Source organism: Nylanderia fulva, unplaced genomic scaffold (assembly GCF_048542155.1).
Source record: "Nylanderia fulva isolate GAGA-0341 unplaced genomic scaffold, ASM4854215v1 Scaffold44, whole genome shotgun sequence".
Classification (NCBI taxonomy): Eukaryota; Metazoa; Arthropoda; class Insecta; order Hymenoptera; family Formicidae; genus Nylanderia; species Nylanderia fulva.
The window spans coordinates 260,678-267,950 of record NW_028190521.1 but is presented as its reverse complement, the minus strand read 5'-3'; positions in this window follow the sequence as shown (position 1 = coordinate 267,950).

Below are 7,273 nucleotides of genomic sequence, written 5' to 3'. Positions count from 1 at the left end.
CATATCTTCATAAAATTTTACCTGACTTAACAGTTTTTCAGAACGTGCCTTTAACTTGTTTTTAACACTCAAAATAAGTTGCTGATTATGGATTGCAAATTTTTGTATCTAAAATAAATTTTATTTTTTACTAAGCAGTAATTTTATAATTAATCATTTTATAAAAAAAAATTGCGACAATTTTTTAAACTATTAGTATAATTATATTAATATATACATACGTATATATTATATATATGCGACTGTATATATATGTATGCATGAGATATTTGATATATTTTCAAATTTACCTCATCAAGTTGCTTCTGGGAATATGCATTGTTAATCATTACAATTAATGCTGCATTTATAGTACTTACTTTATATGTAAAAAAAAATATGAAAAGATTTATAATAAGCAAATTTAAATAATAAATTTTTAAGATAGTAAGCATATATATATATATACATATTTATATAAAATAAAAGCTTACGGCGGGAGATCCATATTTATATTCGAATATAGGTCATCAAATATTATATTATAATTATACATTATTTTTTAAAGTATTGCTTTGTTCTTATCATGTCTCGCAATAGTAGAAAAATATTAAATAACAAAATATGAATTTTACGTCGTTTTACTTCTGTTGATATTTTATTACTCTTAAAAAACGAATGTACAAATGATGATAAGTGAGACTCCAGGTAATTAAGGATAATTTTAGGATTTTTGGAACAACCAAGAAATTTTAATATTTTATAATCAGATTTCTCTCTATATATATTAATTACTGAGAAAGATATTTTAATCCATACACTTGTATTCATTTTTAATAAACCGTTACAAAATGTCCATTTCTGCAATCCAGATAAAATTCTACGACGTACAGAAAAGAAATTTTTTTTTATTTAACGTATTTACTATACTATATCAATAATTAGCATATAATATTTAAAAACATAAAATAAATATAATCAAATATTATAATTATATTAAACATAAATAATATAAATATAAATAATGATAATAAATATAAGTGATAATAATAATAATAATAATAATCAATTCGATTTATTTTAATGGCACAACTTTAAGTGTTTTTATAAAAATACATTTATTGTAACATTTTGCATAAAGAATTGTCAGAGTAAAATAGCCAAAAAAATTGAACTAGATATTTTATATCTTAATCTGACATATTTTAATATAAAAATACAAAATATCTCGTAAAATATTTGATATATTATAATTTTATAATAATATTTTACGTATAGAATAATTAAATTTTATAATAATAAAGTAACACTCTTCTCTCGACCGTACTGGCAAATATTATTTATTAAATCACAACGTTTCGACCCTTCTTCGAGTCCTTATCAAGTGATTTGTGAAAATAAAAATAAAATTATGATTTTAAGATGTCAAGAACGAACATTGATAGTGTCGGTTTGACAACACGTCAAGAGAGACTGGTCTCTCATAACTCGTCTAAGAGTCTTAACGTGTTGTCAAACCGACACTATGTTCGTTCTTGACATTTTAAAATTATGATTTTATTTATTTTTTTTTTTTCACAAATTACTTGATAAGGACTCAAAGAAGGGTCGAAACGTTGTGATTTAATAAATAATATTTGCCAGTACGGTCGAGAGAAGAGTGTTACTTTTTTAAATTCTGTCTGGCGATTCTCAAATATCTACGTTTTTATAATAATATTTTTACGTTTTTATAATAATATTTTACGTATAGAATAATTAAATATTTTCCAAAATATTTTATATTTTATGTCAAAGTGTCAATTTATAATATAAAATATCTTGTAAAATTGATAAATTCGTGACTATTTTATATTATATTTTTATGCACAATGTTACTACAAATCTATTTGTATAAATTATTTATTGTTGCAAATAGATATTATACAATACAAAAGATATATATATATATATATATATATATATATGTATATAGTTATATATACAAACACATATATTAATACATAATTTTTATATAATTACACAATACACACACATACACAAACACACACACACACATACACAAACACACACACACACACATATGTATATATATATAGACTGTATACATGTAACATATCAAATATATTCGTATAAAATTGTAAAAATGGATATTTATACAAATATATAATAATTAAATTATCTATTTTTTTAATATCTATTAAAATATCTATTTTTTTGAGGATTCTTTATATGCAATCTCAATTGATTTCTGGTCTTTTTAATGCATAAAATATTTTTCATAATGCAGCTCCATTTTACAATTTCCTGCATTAAATATTTATCAATATCGTATTTACTAGGTGCCATGTCATCGTACATGTGTTTTTCTACACGTTCAAACAGATTTTTATGTTTCCTAATATTGTCTACGATTGGACAAAAAATATCTTTCTATTAAATCATTTACAAGGCTAAGTATAATACACAAATTATATAATATACAAACTACTCGTGTTATTTAGTACTGTTTAAATGTACTTCTTAAAATGTATATCTTTTATGTAATTTATTTTTTTTTAAATGTTAGGTTATAAATATTTTACATATGCATATATAATAAAAAATAAAAATTTTAGTTCTGTACAACAGTATTATGTAATGCACGTGTTTGTAATTGAAAAAATTTTGATATATTACATTACATTCTTTAAAAATTATAAAAAAACTTAATTTTTATTAAAAAATTGATTTGTAGAGTAATAAGTAAGATTTCTGTACTTAAAAATATAATACATCACATTAAACGATGTAATTATCCTATTTTTTCTGATATATTTTTATATTTCAAACTCTATTTAATAGCGATATAAAACTGCAAAGTCATCAGAACGATAATTAAATAATGGTAATGATTTAATCGATCTTTAACGCTAATCGTTCATTATGGTATCTGTCGCGAGCTTATTCGGACGAATAATGAAGCAGGAAATAATTGGCAAGTTTTAATTGTCTCTTATTAATGCGATATAATTTCACTTTCTCAATTATTTTACAACAGTCTAATTTCGCTCGCACGTCGGTACGCGACTATATAGTCGAATCCATGAACGCAAACCGTTCTTCCTTTCTTTCCCCTCAAATTTTTGATCTTCGAGAAGCTTCGAGAATCTTATATTCATTTTACATCCTTTATGTTTTTACGTTTAATGTTTCAATATTTGTCTCCGTGCTTCTCGTTTTTTGTCTCATTCTGTCTCGTCTGTTATGTTTTGTTCCGTATATGCTTGTGTCTCGGTTCCTTTCGCGTGTATGTCTGTATTCGTATGAATGTCTTAAATCAATAATTTTTTTGAATTCGCATGTGTCGATGAGATTGCACACCACAGACCAAAAAGACATTTTATTAAATTTCACAACGTTTCGGCCGTGGATTTTGGCCCTTATCAAGTGCTGTAACAAGGCACGCGTATAAAAGAACATTTTAATAATATTAAAGTACACAATAGTAATTATTCAATCATAAGTAATCATAAATTGGATAATGATCATGATTTCGATTGGTCTGCTCCAGAAATTTTACATCATGAAAAATACGTTAGTAAACGAGAAATCGCTGAGATGTTTTATATCAAAAAAATTGACAACACAATTAATTTATAAAGAGACACGGATAATCTAAATAATGTTTACGAGAAATTAATAGAGGTCGTTTAGTTTGATTCAAATATTGAGTATATAAAGAGCTTAAAATCGTTATGATAACATAGTTATTTTGTCTTCATACTATTACAATATATCATGTTATATTCTAAGATCGAATTTTTGTTTTTTTTTTTTTAAATTTGTGATTTACTTTGTTTTAAGAACATAGATATGTTTGCATATTAACGTGTGAAAGTTTTGTATGTATTTTATAATTTTTTTTTACCCATAATTGTTAATGTTACAGCACTTGATAAGGGCCGAAAGCCACGACCGAAACGTTGTAAAATTTAATAAAATTTTTTTTTATCAGAGTTGGTCGATTAAATTATTACCATTTTCTATTTAATAGGTTTGTAATATATTTTTAAGATAAATCATAAAATTTAAATTAATTTGCTTATATTTTACGTTTTATGTTACATTAAGCTAAGACTGTTTTTAAATAATTCTTCATATTTATTTTATTTATATTATTAGTTTATTAAAAATAATTTTATTCGCATAAATTTACTGTTGTATATTTAGTTTATTGCACGTCCCATGTTAAATTTTAAAGTGCTTTATTATTTATTTTAGTAAATTTTTAAAATTATCTTTAATTATATATGATTAATTTATATACAGGTACTTGAAGATAATTTTATTTGTTATATTCATATATTTTTAGCATATTATGGAGATTACTGTATTTTAAATATTAATTCAGCCGACTTTCGGACCGATATTTTTCTCGTTTATAGCTTTATAGGGTAGTTAAAAAGGGGAGCACAGGAATTAGAGATCTAAATCAAAGATACTATTTCTAATTAGCGAAGAAAATAATTTTCGCATTAACAGACGCAAAAGACATCGCGTAAGGCTCTATAGCTGATATACATATATATATATATATATATATATATATATATATAAATGATAAGTTAAATATTAATGTAAGAAATAAAATATTTAATTTTTTATTTTTAAATATTTCTAGCAAACATCAAATATTTATTAATGTTTCGGATCCCTCTAATATGTAAAAAAATTTATCGATATAATTTAAAATACCTTGAATACTTCTGAAGGATAGAGTCCAGAATTAAGAAATGGAATAATATTTGACATGTATTCCAGAGCTTTAAACATAGGATACCATGCCACATAATCTTTCTCTTGTCATAAATAACTCGAAAGTTCCCAAAATATGGAAAAATTAAGTTTCCCTTGTGTCATCAGATGGAATGAGTCATCGATGATTAGAGCTCGATTCAGAACATGTATATTTGTATACTGTGTAGAATTTAAGTAACGCGCAATTAACTTCCAATTTTCATTATCATAATTGACACAATAAAATCCTGTTCACAGGGCATAAATTTTAATATTTATTTTTTTGGTCAAAGTGGAATAAAAAATATTCCAAATACATGTCTTTATTTTCTGATAATTTAAGGACATATTAATTCTAGAAATTGGGCACATATTTTACAGTAAATAATGGCAAATTCTAATATATTGTTAATTATAGAATAAAATGTTGATAATTGAATAAAAGATTAGAATTCTCAAAAACTGATTAATGTATAAAGGAATTGTATAAATAAAAACTGATTATAGTTAGAAAGGTAACAATAGTTAAATTTTTTTTAAACTAATCAAGGTGTTTCTTACAGATTTTATGCCGCAAGCCAACTGTCATCAACATGTCAAAAAATGGCTTTTTCGCAATATTTGAGATTTTTTGTGAAAAAAATAATTGTTTATATGTAAATACACTCTCTCAAATATGTAAGAAATAAAAAATCCTATAATTTATTATTATATTATTTCCTAAAAAAAAAATTATCAAAAAATTACCAAAATAATTAGCTTCATTATCTAAATTTGCCTGTATCTTCAAAATACGAGGATCGACGAAAACGAGGATATTCAGGATCAGCAGCAGAGTGAGATTCTTGCGTGAATGGAAGCACGTGTTTTTACAACAAAGAAAGAAAGTTCTTCGTTTTCGTTACGTTACTCCGCAGCAAGCATCGGCAGGCCAACCTGATCGCAATAGACTTTTAAATATATGGTATACATGATGCATGAGCGGGATGAGACAGAGTGTGAGGATGATACACTACGAGACAGGGATACACTACACTGAGACAGACAGATACGAATTACTTTTCTTTTCGACTGTATTAATGATACGCATACCTGTGAGCTCCTCTACAACAACTATAGCAAAAAAGGACGAAATAAGGGTCAATTAAAAAATCCACACGTTCATTAATTTTTCACATTGAAATCGCCAGTTTATATTTACATAATTCGATTACGACGGGCGAAACAGCGGGGTATTAATCCGGGCCATTATACTCCTTTTCGGTAATCATTATAAATTAATAATACGTCCCGCTAATATAAATAATATATATATACGGAACATACTGGCTAATTACTTGTGTATATGCATAATTTAAACCGCTCTACTCGCTATAAAGGTATATATGCCTTAAGACACGGGACACTCTTGGTTACATACATGAGGAGGACACGTGTTTGGCTAATGTAATATGCTCGTTATGTACAGTGTTTACAATGTGTATGTGTGTGTGTGACATAACGCGTAAACGTCGGTGTACTTTAGGCACCGAGAATAGGCCGTATAATCGCGGGATTAGATATAATGCGGAAATTTCAAATCGCGCGGCTGCACCCTCGAATGATCGATAGACTTCTGAATATTTCATTGGCCGATTAGCCCTTCCGGCCGTTTCCCTTCTTCTCTCTCTCTCTCTCTCTCTCTCTCTTTCCGATCTCGTCTTTAATTTATTTATCGCGTATTAAGAGGATGCTGATTAGGTCTGTTTTATCGACAAACATTATTTTCATTTAACTCCTTATTGGCTATACAGAATGAAAAATCTTTTACTAGAATTAAGTATTTGTAATAACAAATTTGGGATATTATATGTGTATCTAAAAAGAAACCAAGAGAGTTAAATAATTACAGTTTTCTTATCGTTAGGTTAGGTTGCGCCAATACAAAAGACCGATAGGAAAATTATAATTCAGCTTTCTTGTTTTTTTTATATGCACATCTAGTAGCCAAGATTTGTCATAAATTATAAATACTTTAATTCTAATAAAAGATTTTTTATTCTCTATAGTCAATAAAGAGTTAAATGAAAATAATAGTTGTCGATAAAACAGATCTAGTCAGCATCCCCTTAATTTCTAGATAAATTCTCAAACATTTTGATATAAAAATTGATTCGATCAAATTTTTTCTCCGAAGACAAATATTTCTCTCCGCGAACAAATAAAAAAAAATAAAAATCATTCTTTAGAAATATAATAAAAAATTAATTTTCAACAGAGAATTTTTTCTCGCGCAAATATATTTCCTTTTCTCAGTGCGACAGATTGTCCTGGCAATCTGATCGGGCTACAAAAGACGAAAACGAGGTGTACAAGTAGATGACGGTAGATACAAGGAGGAGGTGTTCTTTTCTTTTCCACGATCCGTTCCGTTCTCTATAAATGCTGGATTATACAAGGCTTAGGCTCCTAATCCATCAGTCTTTTTCTCCTTTATTTCTCTCGCGAACGGATCTCTATTCGTTTAATTCATTGC